We start from the raw sequence: 20129 nt of genomic DNA on the forward strand, positions 1-20129 counted from the left end.
TCTCATGATTTTTACTAGTTGCCAGTATGTCACAATTACCTTTTGTATTGACAGCATAACTATTCATAACTGTTTCAAAACAAATAAATGTTAGCAACTAACAATTAATGTAATTTTAATGTAATTTTGGTAACACTTAACCGCGTCCGTCTGCCACTTAACATTAGTTTATGCATTAGGTATCATGAACAAACAATGAACAATATATTTTTTTACAGCATTTATTAATCATAATGTTAGTTAATAAAAATACAGTTGTTCATTGTTAGTTCATGTTAGTTCATAGTGCATTAATGTGCATTAACTAATACAACTAAAATGTATAGTATATGTTGTAATTAACATTAAGTTCATTAGTTCATGTTAACTACAGTAATTTTGTTAAATGATTTTAACAAATGAAACCTTTTTGTAAAGTGTTACCATAATTTTACTGTGTGAGGCCTAAACATATAACTGAAGCATATAACTTGCAAAAGTGTGGCAAAGGGCACTTTAAAAAAACAAATCGGTATCAGGCTATCTTAGTGTTAAAAAATCGTAGATCAGTATCGTCATCAAATTTCCTGATCGGTGCACCATTAGCTGCTAGTGCTGAAGCAAGAGTGTAATTTTTTTTTTATTCTCCTCCTAAGTCTGCTTAATATGCAGAAACAACAATAAGTAAGTCACTTGTAGCTGTTTTTTTTTTTTCTGAAAAGTGTCAACACTGTGGCTCTGTGATATCTTAACAGGCGAAGAAGGCATGGGCGCATGTGAAGCTAGTTTGAAACTCACATGTACTATGTGTGAAGGACCACCCACACAGAGGTCACTACCAAACCAAACAGCTTGCTATTGGTCAACAGTGAAAATTTGTGCGTCAAAGTTCTCCAAACTCAAACTCCCACCAAATTCGTGTAGGGAGATGTCTTCGCCACCAGAAGTCCATCACCCGAAATTCCTGATTCTGTGGATTCCAATATATCACCTGCAGAACTTCGGCGTGCAAGGGTGAATGTGACTGAGCCTTTGGAGAAGTAACTTCTTAGTAAAGATAACTGAGAACACTAGGCCTGTCATGATTAATACATAATCGCCTTATCGCATGAATTAGATTTTTGTGCACTTCAAAATCTAATCACATTTTACTGTCCAAATAAGGTAATTTTAAGCAAATATATAAATGCCATGAACGCTGCACTTTTGAATGTCATATTCCAGTGTTACTGCATTACGTGAGCACTCCAAATGACAATTAAATTGTTATTCGCAATTATGTGACAATTAGTCAGCAGCCAAATTTCATAATCGTGGCAGCTAAAGTAAACACCCCACAGCACATTTAAACCCTCCCTAAATTAATCTGCATTAAACCACTCATGCAAAAAAATATTAAAGCTGAAAACTCACTTGTAAGCCTTTCTAATGACTCGTCAACCATCCTAACCAATCCCTTTCAACCAGAGTAGCATACAAAGTTTTGCTTGTCAACAACATGGCTTTGCTGATCCACCAGAAAGACCAGCACCAAATCAGTTCTGGCCAGCAACTTCAAGGCTGGTGACTCATATCAAAAGAGCAATTTTGCTTTTTATCACTTTCTGTGCTTCTGTTTAACCCCACCCTTTATATCAAGAGTGTCTTTGATATGCATGAGAGGCCACATTTAAAGAAGGATCCAGTGCAGTTGATTTACGATGAGATCATGGCCTGTGCTGACTTTTTAGCTGGCAGCTACAGTGTTTTTTCACAAATGTCTCACTTTGTCACAGGTTGCCAAAGGCTATTCACACCTCTCTGAATTATGTTATCATTGCTGAGTTTTTGCATTCTGTGAAGCCCACATTAGACGAGAAAAGCAAGCAGCAAATGAAACCAACAGAGAAAGGCTCAATGCAATATCCACTGTTTGGTGACGAGTAAATGTCAGAGTAAGCGTGCAAAACATAAGCCATACGTTCTTGGACATGTGTGGTAAATAATTAGCTCTAAGGCTCCAAGTAGGAGGCAGCGAATGAGATTACAGCTTAAATGCAAACTCGTGTACTAGAGACAGTATGGACACACAGAGAGTGTACTGTTGCCATGGTAATAAACAGGGTCATTCAGTGCAAAGCTAATGGATTGCAGTCCATTCTAGAAGACCATATTTAGAATTGGCCCTTATCTCACTGTGTGCTTTTTAGGAAGTGCCTAACTAGAGACTGAGTCTGAGAATGCAGGTGAATTCCTTTCCTATAAATCCTATAACTACAAAAGAAAGCAACAAAGTAAATTGTTTGTATTGTTGTAAAGTTAATGCACAAAAGCAGAGGTCACCCATTCAAAAATCATCTGGTAAAATAATAACTTAATAATAACTTTCCTTAATAACCCATTAACAAACATAATATAATTGTATTCAGATCAGTAGTTTGTGTACATTCAAAATGATTAGGAAAATATCAGAATCAAACCTTTTTTAACTAATTGAAAGCATTTTAGCTAATTATTACTTAACACTGAAGGGTCATGAAACCCCATAACACATTTTTGAGATGTTAACAGATATTTACAGGATGCACATAACTGAAAACAATGATAGAACTCATTATGTTTATTGTTAAGGGGAAAGTGTTATTTTTTTGTTTTATTGAGACATTTCCTTTTTCCAGTTTCAAAAAGAAAGTTGAAGTAACGTCACAAAAATTAGGTATATGCGTAAACTCAGAGTTATGATTGGTAGGACAGACCACATGTATATCACAAGATAACGAGTGTTTCTCCACATTATTCATGAGAAGGAACGCTGCCATACAATCATAGCGCACCCTCATGCATGAGCTCACATTGCACCCACTGCAGAGAATTAAAACTCATGGACATAACAGCTGTTTCGCAAGTACGAGACTTCAATAGCACTCTGGGAACAGATATGAGAGTCGACTTTTACACTTAACACTGTGGCCAGATCGAAATCACTCCACAAAACGCACCGCAGCCCATAACCGGACCTGCGCAAGCATTTTTTGGCTGCATTTGTGCTAGTCGCGCACCAGACACGCCATTTATGAGGGAGGGCTGTTAGAGAAAGCGCTGATTCCATCGCTTATTCTCCATGTGTTGGACATGATAAGATTGAAATCACGTGTCTGAATGGACCACAGCCGATAACTGCACTGAAGCGAGCATGTTTGTTGGCCGGCCACTGTTGTGCTCCAAACAGCAGCTAGGTATTCCAGATGTATTCGGGGAGGCTGTTCTGTTTAGACGTCGCCAATAGCTTCTTCACGTCGTGCTTCTGATCATAAACAGGATAGCACTATGGCTTGTTCAAAAACAGAAGATAATGATAAAACCGAAAACTCAAAGTCATGTCAACTCTATTTTTTATCTATTTTACATCAAGTTTCTGGAATTTTCACCTACATGGTTTTCGGTGTTACATCGTCATGACAATGGAGTTGAAATACTGGATTACTTTAAACATAAAATGTTAGAAAGCGATTTTATCATACCAGAGTCATCTTAAAGTATGCTTAAGTATTGTGGCTGTACTTGTAAAAAACAGTGTGTATATGTTTTGTGTATCTGATCAGTTTACTTTCATAAAATCTGAATCTGCATTACTGAACGCGATTTTTTGAATGCAAACTGTGACTGGCCGTTTACGTGTCTCAGTCGCTTCACATGCAAGCCTCCAATTTTCGGTGCCCTCAAGAAACCAATCGGCCAAATGGGAAAATGTATCAGCCAATGTTGATAATGAAAAAAGTCATAATATCGGCCGATTTATAGGTCTCTGCGATATATCAGTCGACCACTATGACAGATAGCAGATTAGGTAATATGCTATAATGTATCTATTATGCAGAGTGAGTGTATCAGACTTTGGCTCTGACATCTGGACTCAGGCCAGAAACAGTTCATTAAAGAGATCTGTTAGACATCCAAACAGAACTTAATTGAGGACTCTGTTAACAGTGAACACGGATCAGTAAACAGCCTTATGTATCAAGTTTAAATACTATGATACTAAAAATACATGGCATCAGATTCAGTGGAAATGAGCAACTTGTTTATTTGCTGAAACGACTATATTATCTTAGATTAGATTATATTAATCCAACTTTTAGCTAATTAATTTATGGTTGTGTTACCAACATAATTCTCGTGGGTGGATTTTTTCCTATGTCAACAGTGCCTTGCGTGTATCATGTAAAAGTTCCCAGGTTTATTGGCTTTACATGGTCATGACAGGAGTCTGCACAGACAACGTGCAAACGTTTATTCCAGTGCAATACCTTGCCCTATAGAATTTAAATGCAAGTGTATTACCGTAAAGACTATGTATGTCGTAGATGCAATCAATTGTGCTTGTACAGGATTAAACCCAGTACATTGGAGTGCTTTGAGATTTGTTTCAACTGCTTAGTCTGAACCAGAGTTTTATTCCTCCCCCTGTGTTTGTCAGACACTGCAAGACATTTGAAGAATGTTAGCTACTCTCTAAAGGCCATTTATTTGGAGACAAGTAGGTTTGAGAATTGCAGAATATTTTATTTTAAATTGTATTTCTATAATAATAATAATGATAATAATTAGGGATGTCCCGATACCCTGTTTTTGATAACTAGTACGAGTATCAATATTTCCTTTTCGGTACTCGCCGATACCTTTTTTTTTTTTCACATTAATAGTTTATTTCAATTTTATTATCAACATTTTGTCTAAATAAATGAATTCATTAAAACTATAATCAAATGAAAATAATAAAATTAATTTTCAACATAATATTGTCTTATTTTTATCAAATGAAGTGCTTTTATACAGAACTTCACAGCACAATCCAAAATACATTGGAGTTATTTTTGTCAAATAAAGTTCTGCATAACAGAGCAACACAGATGTTAGATATTGCTTAAATATAATACAATTACTATTGATTTATTATTATTATTACTACTAGTAGTAGTATTACAGTGAATATTACATAACTAAAGTGATACATAGCTGTCATACTTTTTTCCATTTAAATTGAGCTTTTATTTTGGAGTGAAGATCTTTCTGTTTCTGTGTTCTTGACAGTAGTTTCTCACATCCGGAAAATAGGTCACTATGTGACCCAATGTTATTAAACCGCAAAAGGTTGCTATTTAATTAAATAAATATGTAGTCTGTATGTGCCTCACACTACAAAGTGAATTAGCGCTCTGCTCACTGTCATCTGCTACAAACAGTGCATGCAGTGCTCATTGATGGTGTTTTCTGTGTATGACCCAAGGAGCTCTAAAAGGTATGAGAAGCTGGTGAGTGCTCAAATGCAAACTATACATTTATCTCATTAAATCTCAGCCTTTGCAGTTTAATAATCACACTGGGAGATTACATGATTGTTATTTTTGTGCTGAATGTTTACAGAATGACATTCATACATCAGATGGTACTGTATGGTTTGATTTTTGGTTTCAAAGCATTTTTACGAGCAGGATTACAAGTAAAAGAATGTGTTATCAGACCTGATTCCAATACAAGTATCTGTATCAGGACATCCCTAATAATAATATTACTAATAATATCAGAGTTAACATGAACCAAGACCACCTTTTCAAGTGGCAAACAGCTTTTTACATCAACCAACTCTGATGTCAAATGGTCTTGGGTGTGCACTGAAAGTGCAACTGTGAAAGGATCCTAAGTGAACACTAAACATGAAGCCATATACTTCTTGTATGTTTTTAATATTTTTCGCCCTCTAAAACCAAGCAACATAAAGTCAATACTGTTAAGCATGAGGTGGCTGAGGTTGACTTGCCTCATGGTTCGACTTGCCCAAATGTTGCTTAGTGAGTGTGGAAGGCATTTGCTCATGGAGCCCTGGCACTGAACTCCTTCCTCTCTGCTTGTTTTACAGTTTCCTGAGAGCAGATGGAAAGAGGCCGTTTCAGGACAGCACACTGACAACCACCCCCCCCCTCCAGCAGGGCAGGGCAGGGCAGGGCCAACAGACTGAACGATGCAAAGAGAAAAGTCTTAATTTCACCTTTCCCTTTATCTGTCCCAAAGTTGTGAGTGTAAATGGGCAGTACAGCGTGAATGCAGTTAGTAAATGTGTGAGAAGTTACATTCAGTAAAATATTGTGCTGGCAAACAGAAAGTATATGGGTTGACGGATCAGTGGAAGACCTTCTGTTGTTTTTCATACAATCGTATTTTGACAAACATTGTCACAATACTGCTGATTTCACTCCAAGCTGTGAATTAGGTTATATTAGATGTGGGACAGGTGGTTTTGCTGCACGACAGGGGTTAGAAAACAGAGTAATTGCTCAGCTGCAGAATTGTAGCCTGCAGGTGATTGATATCTTCATATGTTTGGAATTCTTTTATGGCATTAATATAATTTAATGGGAAACGATGAACATTGCTCCTGGCTTCGACTCTTGACACAGTTACAGTCATAGGCGGGTAAAGGGGAGTGGGCAAACTTTATTTAGTGAGGTATAGCCAGTAGTGATAGATTAATGTATCAACCAAGCTGATTAATCAACCAGTATTTGGCCATTTTGAGATTATCGGCCAATTAATGGCAGCAGCATGTCTGGTCTTTAATCAACCAAACAGAGCGCATGTTACACCACTCCTTGTCTCTCTTCACTGGCTGCCGGCTGATGCATGTATCAAGTTCAAGGCTCTGGTGTTGGCATACAGAACAGTCACTGGGTCTGCTCCAGCATTCCTAAAATCATTTCTGCAGAGCTACACGCCCACAAGAAGCTTGCGGTCGGCTAAGGAAAGTCGCCTTGTTGTACCAACACAAAGAGGCACCAAAACACTTTCCCGGACTTTCGGCTTCATCATACAACGTTGGTGGAATGACCTTCCCGACTCCATCCGTGAAGCTGACTCACTTTCTGTCTTCAAAAAAACGGTTAAAACTCCATGAGCACTTAACCAGTCACTGAAAATCTTGCTGCACTTGAATCTGTTTTGAATACTATTCTGATGCTAGTGAAACTTTGTAATATGGCACTTTTCGTACCACTGAGTCCTTAAGATGATTCGCTTATGTTTTCCTCTTTTGTGAGTCGCTTTGGATAAAAGCATCTGCCAAATGAATAAATGTAAATGTAAATGGAATGGAAGTGGTCAGTTTGTCCATCGTTAGTTCTAAAATCTACTGACAGCCGTTTCAATGAATAGTGCTTGTTGTTCCATTTTCAAATATTGTTTTTCAATGAATATTGTGTCAAATAAATGATTGTTTAAATTTTGTTGACATATTATTAAAATGTATATCAGCTAGAGGTCGAATGATATTGGATTTTGCGGATACCGAAAACTAAAGTGGTGGAAAACTAAAGTGGTGGAAAAGGCTAATAATGTCAGGGCGAGAGTGAGACAGAGTCCCAATAGTAGAAGAACAGTTCAAGGATTTATTAACAACAAATGTCAACATAAACTGTGCTGGCGATGTATAGGAATCCCAGCAGCAACTGCAGTAGCAGGAGGTGAGGAACAAGTCTGTGTGCTTGTAGTGGCCACACAGCGGGCAAAGTAGGAGTGTGTTCATAGACAGGTATATGCATTGTGGAAGTGTGAAGCGTGGTGTGGTGCAGAAAGCAAAGCCTGGATGAAGGAGGGCAGTCGTATTCCCGACACGTGGGCAGAGATGAAGAATCATCCACTGGCGATTCGTGGGCAGCAAGGACAGGCATACGGCAAACTGGAAGGTAACCACACTTCCCGACACGTGGGCAGAGACAGGCAACCAACAGATACACGAGACAGCACCAACTAGACAAAGAGAGCAAGGTTAGCCGCTTGACAGCACAAGAAATAATCTAGCGAAGACAGTGAGGGCAAATAAGTATTAAGTAGGGAGTGCAATCAAAGTGGAACAGGTGTAGCTAGCACGTTAATCAGCGGCATGATCAGCAATTCCCCGGGGACGATCAATGTTCCTAAGGAAACACTGATCATGCGTGCTGGCTCCGCCTGCAAGACACGAGGGAGAGCAAAAACCAAAACAACAAAATAAACCGGCAAACTCACTGGAACCGTGAAAGTTCTCCCTTAGGGATGCCCCCCAGCAGAATTACCTTACTGGAGGTGAAACTGATCAATGAGGGCGTGGTCCAGGATGTCCCGAGCCGGGACCCAACACGGGTTGAATATGTTTGAGGTGAGGTGGTAATTTGAGACGGACCGCCACCAGACTAATGACCTTGGTGATAGGAAATGGCCCGATAAACTTGGGACCCAGCTTACGTGAGGGCAGTCAGAGTGGAATATCCTTGGAGGACAACCAAACCTTCTGCCCACTCACGTAAGCAGTGGGCTTAGCTGTTGGACTGCTGACCTCTTGACTCGAGCACCAGTCCGTACGAGGGCTTCTCTGGCAGGTTTCCAGGTGTGTCGGCACCTCTGCAAAAAGGCGTGTACGGATGGGACCTGAACATTGGGCTTTTGAGCGGGGAACAGAGGGGGCCGGTAGCTGAGGCTACACTGGAAGGGCGTTAACCCCACAGACGACGGCAAGGAGTTATAAGCGTACCCGTCCCAGACTAAATTATCGCTCCAAGAAGATGGGTTACGGGAGGCCATACAGCGCAGGGTCTTTTCCAGTTCCTGATTAGTCTGCCCCGCTTGCCCATTTGTCTGGGGGTGGAACCCAGATGACAAACTCACTGTAGCCCCAAGCTGTCGACAGAACTCTGCCCATAAACGTGACACAAACTGGGGGCCTCTGTCAGAAACCACATCGACCGGGAGGCCATGAATGCAGAAAATGTGGTTTATGTCTCCCTTACTGAGGGAAATTTTTGGAGGGCAATGAAATGAGCCACCTTCGAGAACCGGTCCACTACAATCAAAACGACTGTGTTGCCATGGGAAGGGGGGAGGCCAGTTACAAAATCCATGGCTATGTGTGACCAGGGTCTCGAAGGGACAGACAGCAGTTGGAGGAGCCCAGCCAGGGGGTTACAGGAGGTCTTGTTTGTCGCGCAAATGGGGCAAGCGGCAACGAACTGGCGTACGTCCCGTGCAAGCGATGACCACCAGAAACGCTGTTTAATGAGCGCCTAGTTGCGGGTAGCCCCTGTATGGCAAGCGATGTTGGACGACTGACCCCACTGTAGGACGTGCATCCGAACTGACTGCGGAAACAAATACCTGCTCGCTGGGCATGTGGCGGGGGCGCGGTGTTTCGTAGTGCAGCACAGACTTTAGCCTGTAGGTAGGCAGGTAGGATGGTATCCGGTGGGATGGTGGAGGTCTCAATTTTGAAACATCGAGACAGGGAGTCGGGCTTGACATTCTTAGAGCCCGGGCAAAAAGAAAGGGTGAAATTATACAGAGTGAAGTATAATGCCCAGCGAGCCTGTCTAGAGTTGAGGCGATTTGCGCTACGGATGTACTCTAGGTTTTTATGGTCAGTCCAGATCACAAAAGGTATCCCTGAACCCTCTAACCAATGACAGCACTCGCCCAAGGCCAACCAGACAGCCAGCAATTCTCGGTTACCGATGTTGTAGTTCCGTTCAGCCTGTGTTAAGCGGTGCTAAAAGAACGCACACGGATGCATCTTTCCATCCGAGGGATGAGGAGAGGAGCGTGATAACACACATGACCTTCATCGTGCCAGAGGCAAACGTAGGGTGCTGTAGGTGAACATTGTGAACACTGAGACTGAAAGGCGCTAACAGAACCCGCCTCACCTGAGAATGAAGCTGGAGGGAGGATGCAAGCCTCTGGGTGCCAGGGGGCGTGGTGAACCATCGAGGCTGATGGGCGTGTTTCAGGAGGGGGGCCGGGGTCAGGAGAAGGGTGGAGTTGTTAGACCACCGCAGTGAGTTCAGCGAGCTGTGATGCCATCATCTCCATTGCACGATTAGAAGATAAAATCCCAGGTGCAGTTTATCGTGCATCCAAAATCACCAAAATAATGACAGAAAATGAAGATTTGGTGCATAACTATAAACATGCCTGAATTACACTGTAATTCAATATAAAAATATAATCATAATTATATAATATAAAAATATAATCATAAATAGATTTACTTTTAACTTTGTCTCAAAGAACTTGAGACAATCTGCGGGCTCAGATTGTGTTTGGTCCTGGATAACGCATTGTTATAACAGCCATGGTAAAAGCAGGGCAAGCCAATAACATCATCAATGCTGGATATGTTGAAGGCTTTCAGAGGTAAATACAGTCCCTGTTGGGAGTCGATATGCATTGCAGAAAACACAGCCGCTATTGTACGACATCCATCAGCACAGTCAGAATTCTGTTGGGTCGAGTGCTTCACGCAAGGAAACAAAAACTAACCGCAAGGCAGGGGGACATGCAAATGTGAACTTTTCCCCTCAGAACGCACAAGTGTGTTCATAGCTTTCCAACGAACGTACCTGTGCATGTCTCATTATGACTCACTGCAAGAATATTCCTCTTTTTCATATAGGCTACAGCACAATTTCAATCTTGGTATGATACCAAAAGATCAGCACAGCTTTAACATGCTAACCTAAAAATATGGAATTTGACATTTTTCATTAAATTACCACTGAATATTGTTCATAATGTAAGGCCTGCAATGAACAGAGTTTTTAGTATGCAATTACTTTTTTGCTTTTAGTTTGGGTGGCAATTAAGGCACTGGAACACACAATGTGTGGTACTGCATGTGCAAAAAAAAAAAAAAAAAAAAAAGAACAAAAAAAATTAAGATTATAAGCAAACGTGGAGACTAGATGTCAGGGTTTACAGCTGTTGAGGTATATATTAATAAAAACAAGAATGAGGAGAATAGCCAAGTACATCCTGAAAAAATATAAGCCTAGTACAGAGGCCCAACAATTTTGGACACTTAATCTACACTTAAAAATGTATGAATGTCAAATCAAGCAGAACCTTTTCTCAGAATTTACTTCTTAGTCTCTTTTGTAAACACTGAGTGTGTTTACATGAACACCAATAAGCTGATTACTACCAGAAATACTGCCTTATTACTACCTTAATACTACCTACCTTATTAAGCATAATTGGTGTATGATAACGCATGTGAACGCGCTCACTTTTAAACAAACTGGTGTCAATGTGATTGTTAGTGGACATATTAAGTCAGTTACATCTGTAGTTCATCACATTAACTACAGACATGTTCAACTCGTTTGACAACCAGAAAGTGTCAAAAAGTTCCTTTTGTCTTCATTTTGAACAGTATATACTGTATCTTGTTTTATTATTTAAAATCCAACAAACCTCTTTTTTGTAAAATGGTTTGTTGTAAAAGTGTGATTCTATCTTTAAAGCTTAAATAATAAAAGTAGTCCATGTGACTTTTCCAAGTCTGTGCCTCATATTCCATGTCTTCTGGAGGCATACAAAAGCAACTGTTGAGAAACTGCATTGCTTTTGTGAGTGTGTTTCTTTCATAGCGCTCATGTATGCACAACAGGCGTAAAGATTTTCACTTATAAATTACTTATATTCCGAGTTGGTTCTCACCAAAACTTATTGTATGCCTTCAGAAGACTATAAGTCACTTGGACAACTTCTATGATACATCAGGGTACTTTTATAAGCTTTAAAGTGACTATCACTGTCAGCAGCAAGACAGACCAGAAAAAAAAAAAAAAAAAAAAAAAAAAAGGCCTAAAACATCTCCTTTGGTGTTCTGTCAAATGAGTTTGGAACAACATGATGGTGAATCAATTATGACAGGACTTCAATTTTTGAGTGAACTATCCCATTAACATTCTTTTGCAAAAATTTCAGATAATTTTTTTTTTTTGTTAAAATATTTTCAAACATGAAACAATGTACCATTTGAATAATTAATTTTGAGTTGCAATGCCTTTAAATTAAAATATAATGTAATAAATGTTTAATGAAGGATTTATAATTTAATAAAATGAGAAAATAAATATTGCACAAAGGACAGCCAGATAAAATCAGGTATATCTGTACAATATGGCAGAAAAAAAGCGGAATCACATGCCAGCATACTAAATATGCTAAAAGTAGGAAACGGGTCTTTTTGATGCTGCAAAATGTGTTATAGTACAGAGACAGAGATATTCCAGAAATACCTCTTATTTAATAATTGATGCAAATAAGAATTGATGTCACTGTATGAAGTCAATCTCATTTAATGTGGAAATGCCTAAAGCAGGACACATTTTCACAATGAACTATGTACAGCAGTGTGAATATCCCAATATTTCTGATACTTATAATGCCTCTGAATTGAACTGAAAAAAAGACCTGTAAAATAAACACTGCAAACAGGCATGTTTCAAAAACATGGGCCGTTCACCATTGAAAAACAAAATGTTTGAGAATGCGACATCCTGCTGTTCAAATAACAAACACTCTAGACAACAACACTTACAACTGTAAATTAAAATAAAACAGCAAACATCCCTGAAATTCGTTACCGAATACCTTTTGGTTTAATACTTCCTATAAAATTAAAACACACAAAAAAAGAGCTAGATTTTGTCATAATAAAAAGCGTCTTGTCATGTATTTGATATGGGATGTGCGATACATAAGACAATATGCAATAACAAACCTCTGCCTGACACACATGCTCCCTTTATCTGGCGCAGATACAAAGGTCAACCCGGAGATTAATAAGTAAATAAAACATTTCTCATCTGTTGTCATCTTTATGTACTGTACTTTGATCCACTTTAATTAAGCCTAAAAGATTTTGTTTTGGAAGAAGAGATGAAGCCAGAGAACAAGTAACAGAGACAGCTTTTTTTGTGTTTTGTGAATTAGTGTTATGTCATAATCCCGGTCTTACCTCCTGGGGCAGGTGTGATAACAGTTCAATCCTGAGTCAGTGTGCTTCTACCTGTCAGCTACACTGGAAAAAACAACACTTAACATTCAGACGAATCTGAGTCCTATCTGAGCTCCCTAATGTTCACATACACTACCAGAACTGCACAAACACAGAAAAAGCTCAAATTCTGCTGATTTAGAGAACTAGACAAAACCTTGCTAAGCGCAGTAGAAATATACATTTCTCTGCTAGATTAGAACCTGATCAGTATGGCAAAAGGACAACTAGAAACTGCATGTATTTTTTAAATTCTTTTACAATTATTATTATTGCTGCAGTTTTTCCCACAGGGTTTAGTGAGACTGTGGTGGGTTGACCTCGGACCCTCTAGGGTGGTGTGGGGGCATGCTCCCCCATAAAAATTTTTTATACATTTTAAAGTTAAATGCTTTAATCTGGTGCATCTGAGAGCAAAATTAAGAGGCTAGATCTATGAAGAACTTTGTGCTTTTGTAAACAATTTTGTGCTCTAGTAGTAATTTAATCATAAACACATTGGTTTTATAGATATGAATGGTGATGACACAGCAAAAAAGTCACACCCACAAAGCATAAACGAGACGGGGTTTAACGCAGTTCACTAATGGTCAGAACACAAAATGGAACAGAACATACATTTGACGTTAAGCATTGTCATGTGCTTGTCCTCCAGACAAGTAAATTGGTCATTCACTTGTCCAAGTAAAAAGTTACTTGTCCGGAGAGAAAAAAGGACATTTAAGTTACATGCTCAAGTAACATGTCAAAGTTTGTTGCATATTTTTTTTTTTATTATGTCCGATGCCCAACCTAATAGTGTACTTATGCAATCAACTAAATTCTCTGTGACAGACATGTAATCTGCACTGGTAGGGGAGGAGACTATTGTCATATGATATTTATTTTATGTTATGTATGGTAGTCAAATAAAGACAAGCCTCAGTCGCCATCATTTACAGCAGGGGTGCTCACACTTCTATGGAATAAGATCTACGTTTTCATCATGTTATTGCAGCAGCATCTACCATGTACAATAAAGTCTATACATCATCACAATACCAAAATATCAGTAGTCGGTAGTGAAATTTGATGATTCTCAATACCAGCTTTAATACCACAACAAATAATAACACTAACTAATATGTTAATTATGGAAGAATGGTTTCAAGTTATTAATTAATTATTCAAGACTAGTAAACAGACAGTAATAAAATAACAATTAAAAACAGCAATGAATAGAAATAGAAAAATAATAGAACAAAAAATACAAATTAAGAAAATTCTGTGCTTTTTTAAACAGCTTTAAATGTTTTTAACAGCAGTTTCAAGTATTCAAGCAAACATTCAGAATGAAATGCAACATAAAACTACTACTGGTCTTCACTGTATGATTATAACACATGAATACTTTTTAAAGCTACTAAAGTTACCCAGTCAAGAGCAGTGAGTGTTTTCTCATTTTCTTGTTCTGGTTGTTTGATTATTATAATGACACACTAGACAGCAGCAGGTCTATTAGCTTACATTTATAGTTACAAGTCCGACATTTTAATACATATCTGCTTTTTTCTCCACTGTTTACATTCACTTTAGACATCACATACTGTGTTTACATGAATACCTCACCAAGACGGGCATTTTGGTAGAATTTTGAAATGTATTTGACCATTCAGGTGCACATCAGCGAGAGCATTTTCGGAACACACGTGCATGTTCAGCACACACACATACGCTGCCTGTCAATCAAACAGTCACCACAGTCTAGGTAATTAATGGGAAACACTGTGCTTCAACAACTAATCAATAAAATCGATAACAAAAATAATCAACAACAAATGTCATTATTGATTAGTCAGATATGTGTGTTGTGCAAGGAGAAGCTCCAGCAGTGACAGTAGGGATTAGGGAGTAATCGACTAATCAAATACTCGTTCGGCACCAGCTACTCAACTTTTAAAATCACCTCTTAAAAATCGCAAATTGATTTTTCTTTGTGCAACTTCCTGGCATTTGTGCTTTTAAAAGCAACGCACTAGCAATACTTGGAATACTTTGACTCGCATTGAATTCTACTCTATTGATATTCTGTTCTTGTTGGAGTAATGCAAACCAATGGATGAAAATCTGATTCTATGGTGGAAAGAAACTGCAAAGCGGTACAAGAAACTCAGAAGCTTATTAGGCCAGCATGTGTTTGTGCTGTTTAAACCGCTTGAGAGCTGTTTTTCTTATTTCTCTATAAATGTTATGAATAAACAGTCATGCGCATACTTCAATCTCAAAACCATTTGTCTTTACTGCAAGCTCTCACATCATTCAAACCGAACACAACCGAGAAAGGGACCGCAGTCATTTTTATTAGCTAAATTATACTGTTTGATAATTGTTTTTATTGTTTGTTTGTTTTTGTTTTTTTGCTAGACATCAAATTTCGGTTTAGATGTAACCATAATTAAATTAATCTGTGGAAAAGTATTTGCCCCCATCCGGATTTCTTCTGTTTTTGCATATTTTTCAAACTAAATTGTTTTAGTTCTTCAAACGAGATATAACATAAAACAAAGGCAATCTGAGTAAACACAAAATACAGTTTTCAAATATATATATTTTTTATTGAAGCAAAAATGTATCCAACACCTATATCACCCATGTGAATAACTAACTGCCCCCTTAAACTTAATAGCTGGTTGTGCCACCTTTAGCAGCAACAACTGCATCCAAACGCTTCCGATAACTGGAGATCAGTCTTTCACAACACAGTGGTGGAATTTTGGCCCACTCTTCTTTGCAGAACTGCTTTAGTTCAGCCACATTGGAGGGTTTTTGAGCATAAACAGCCCATTTAAGGTCCTGCCACAACATCTCAATTGGGTTCAAGTCAGAACTTTGACCATGCCACTCCAAAACTTTAATTTTGCTTCTTTTAAGCCATTCAGAGGTGGACTTACTCCAATGCTTTGGATCATTGTCTTGCTGCATAATCTAGTTGCGCTTGAGTTTCAACTCATGGACTAATGACCGGATGTTCTCTTTTAGGATTTTCTGGTAGAGAGCAGAATTCATGTTTCCCTCAATTATTGCAAGTCGCCCTGGCCCTGAAGCAGCAAAGAATCTCCACACCATCACACTACCACCACCATGCTTGACCGTAGGTATGATGTTCTTTTTGTGGAATTCTGTGTTTGATTTACACCAGATGTAACAGGACCCCTGTCTTCCAAACAGTTCCACTTTCGACTCATCAGTTCACAGAACATTCTCTCAAAAGGATTTAGGATCATCAAGCTGTGTTTTGGCCTTAATGTTCTTCTGGGTTAGCAGTGGTTTTTGCCTTGCCACTCTTCCTTGGATGGCATTTTTGCCCAGTGTCTTTCTGATAGTGGAGTCATGAACAGTGACCTTTATTGATGCGAGAGGCCTGCAGTTCCTTGGATGTTGTCCTTGGTTTTTTTTTTGTGACTTCCTGGATGAGTTGTCGCTGTGCTCTTGGAGGAATCTTGGAAGGTTGGCCACTTCTGGGAAGGTTCACTACTGTGCCAAGTTTTCTCCATTTGGAGATAATGGCTCTCACCATGGTTCTTTGGAGTCCCAGAGCCTTTGAAATAGCTTTGTAACCCTTCCCAGACTGATGTATTTCAATCACCTTGGCATAGTGTGCTACTGGGTGAGACCTTTTAGCCAACTTCATGGTGCTGAAAAAGTTATATTTAGGTGTTGATTTGATTGAACAGGGCTGGCAGTAATCAGGCCTGGGTGTGTCTAGTCCAGCTGAACCCCATTATGAATGCAGTTTCATAGATTTGTAGATTTAGTACCTAAGGGGGCAAATACTTATTCACACAGGTCCAGTTGGTATTGGATAACTTTTTTGCTTCAATAAATAACATTATCATTTAAAAACTGTATTTTGTGTTTACTCAGATTGCCTTTGTTTTATATTAGATTTTGTTTGAATTTTTGAAACAATTTAGCATGAGATATACACAAAAACAGAAGAAATCAGGATGGGGGAAAATACTTTTTCACAGCACTGTATAATGCAATAAATCATATTTGATAAAAAGAGCAAATGTACAGAGTCCCTTATATTTATACAATAATCACATTAAAATAACGTGTTTTATGTTCTGAGGGAATGTTTGTGTTCCTGCAAAACATTCTACCTCTTACCAGCACTTTAAGTGCGGTATTGTTATTCTTTATTATAAGTTTACAGTTTTTTCAGTCTTAACTAGATGCAATTATTAAATAACATTTATATTTTTAAAACATTTTGGTAAATAATGCACAGCATACAATAATTAATATTTTTAACAAATAAGTTTTTTTTATAAAATACAGGAAATAAAATTTGTTTTTTATCTGATTAATCGGTTATTTGAAGAAATTATCGAAGATTAATCGATTATCAAAATAGTCATTAGTTGCAGCTCTAATTATAGATTATTATTAATTATCACTGAGTTTTATGACCTCATATTAATGGATCAATTGCATTGATTGCCAAGAAAGTTTCTGTTGTTTCCAGCTAATAGCACAAGCTTCACAGGTATTGGGCCTAAAGTGAGATACATATTGCATATTTCAGATGTTAAGAACACACTAACAGAAAGATAAGCTGTCATCAGCCAGGTAAAAACAAATAATGAAACAATATTCCTCAGATCATCCACAATCCATCACATTATGGCTTCATAAAGATGGGCTAGGACTAGTCTTGTAAACAATAAATGTTGGTAGTGCCTCCTGCTATTAGTCTGGTATTACAGATGATGTCACTACTAATCATTATGAAAAGGTCATGTGATGTAATATCACTCCTGTGGCCTGCCTTATGACAGCCAGAACAGCCAATGGAGTTCATGCTTCACAATCACTTTAGATGAGACAGACTTACAGTTTCCACTTACAAGCATTCACTGATCTATACGTTGTCTCTTTTCTCACCATATAATCAAAAGAGGTGGACATCTGCCATTAATCTATACCTCTGCTACACTGCCTTGACAGCAGGAATACCTTACCATAAACACCTATTCATAACCATCTAGCAAAATGATGTGTAGAAATTCATGACAATGCAGAGTTCAGAGGAAATTATCAATATGGGGATATCCGTCTCAGTGCTGGCCATCTCTTTAACTTTTAAGTTTATCATACACAATTTCACATACAGGAATACAGCATTCACTATTACAGCTATGAGCATACATGGAGATAAAACAACCACATATTTAAACAAGCAGTTTAATTTAAATTAACAGAGTAACCATACACCTACAAAAATATGCCATGATAACAGTAGTTTCCGTCAAAATAAGATTTTGATTTTAACTGTAACTATACTTTGGCCTGAACTATGGTTACCATAGTAAATTGTTAGTAAAGGTATTAACAGTCAAAAAAACCTAGTTAATACAGCTATAAGCTGTTTTATCACCATCGGACCGAACGGTTCGGCACGGCACAATTACAAACCGTTCTCCGCACTGATTTTTTTTTTCAGCACAGTTAGCTAACCGTGTTCAACTGTGCTGGTAGAATGGCTTTAGTACGTTGCGACACACGATTGGGACTCAATTTATTTTAGGTGTCTTTAACTACTTAAGCATTTGATACAATGTACTTACTATGTTCTTACGTGCTGTCGCATTGTACTTAAACTTAAAGTACCTGCATTAAATTACATCAGTTGTTACACTGTTAACTTTACCTCTATTCCTAACCCAATCCTTATCCTAAACCCTAACCCTAATCTAAACCCCAAACCTACACCTAAACCTCAATAGCAGCAAATGTGAATCTGGTGAGAATTTTGCAGAACAACATGTACTTACACAATAAATACATTGTATTGTATGTATTTTAATGTTAGTACATAGTAGTTAAAGACACCTAATATAAAGTGGGACCCACGACTGTCAATTTGCCGAGGCCAAAGTAACTATTTGTTTCTTGGTAGCTGGCCAAGTTCGCTAATATTTGGTGAAGTTAATAAAAGTTCATAAGAAGTAGTGTATGTAAGTATCTTCATGATTTTCTGGTCATGGCTTAACTACTTGAATACAGTAGCAACTGTAGCCCATTAAACTTACATAATATATCAATATTTGACTCATATAATATTGCAAAATTGAGGGCACGATTTATAAAACCATGGACACGATTGGTTAAAATGACGAAACGGTTTACAAATCTGTGGGCAAGGTTTATAAACAAAGGGTACGAATTGCAAAATTTTGTGGGTAAGGATTTGCTGCTCTCATATTTTTATTTTTTTGTTCTCTCTTACAGGTGACTTCCTGGGCTCCGTAATATTACAGTCCTGAGAATAAATGAAAGAGCTTTTTTCATGTTTGTTAGTCTCTCTTCCTATGTCCTACATATACAAACAATACAGTAATGGACCACGTTAATGCCCTATCTCGTCAAAAAAAAAAAAAAAGCTTCAGGCGCTCAAACATCAGCATTTCTGTATTATAATAACGGATCAGAGCTGCAGGGCTACTGTTGTGTGTTTGTGACTAGGCCCCCTGTGTGGCCTTAACACACTCAAACCTCCAATTACACACGTAATTCTTTCCATCCCTACCCGGTAAACAACAGCGCATTAACTACAACCCTAAGAAACACGTATACGATCGCATATAGCACCCTGACAACTCAGGGCACAGAAATGTAAAAAATATTAGACGTTATGCGCGTTTATGAAGCTACAGGGCGCTAGCTTTAGCCGCGTTTCAAAACCTAGCGAGCTGCCCTTCATAGAGAGCATTTTTAGGCATCATAATAGGGACGTTCACCTAGTACGCTGTTTTTACAGAGTGGTACAGAACGCAGGAGTCCCAAAAGGCGCTCTGAAGTAGAACTAGTGAACGTTTTACAAAACGCGACGACGTCACGAGCAAAAACGTCCAACAGTAAATAAATAGCGCAGACGGAACACATAACGCTTACTCTTTGAACGCCCCCATATGAACCCGAAAATGCTGTCTATGTAAGGCAGCTCGCAACGTTATGAGACACAGCCACGGTCATGATGCACAAACATCATCCGATTATTTACATTCATTTGCATGTTCTTCTGTTTATTAGACGCTCCATTAACGTAGAGCTCCAGAAATTCAACAAACCCTAATGTATGTTGTCGTTTATTTACTGTATATAATTAAGACCCTTATAAAGCTGTCATATCTGTGTCATGCATATTTGTTTCTGTTGCATCTCATTTGAATGCATCTTATATTCTGTATAATGCATAAACAGTCCATTTGAAAACAGCTTGACCCAATTAAACGCGTATGGGAAGTGCGATGATGCTTGG

The 20129-nt window shown here is 38.3% G+C and overlaps 1 protein-coding gene across 1 annotated transcript in view; it reads right to left on the reverse strand.

Annotated features, from left to right (window-relative positions):
- Positions 1–20129, reverse strand: part of LOC127424929 (glucocorticoid-induced transcript 1 protein-like) — a 77209-nt gene that overhangs the window by 56079 nt on the left and 1001 nt on the right. The gene's annotated exons all lie outside the window — the stretch shown is intronic.

Source organism: Myxocyprinus asiaticus, chromosome 34 (genome assembly GCF_019703515.2).
Source record: "Myxocyprinus asiaticus isolate MX2 ecotype Aquarium Trade chromosome 34, UBuf_Myxa_2, whole genome shotgun sequence".
In the NCBI taxonomy this organism is placed as follows: domain Eukaryota; kingdom Metazoa; phylum Chordata; class Actinopteri; order Cypriniformes; family Catostomidae; genus Myxocyprinus; species Myxocyprinus asiaticus.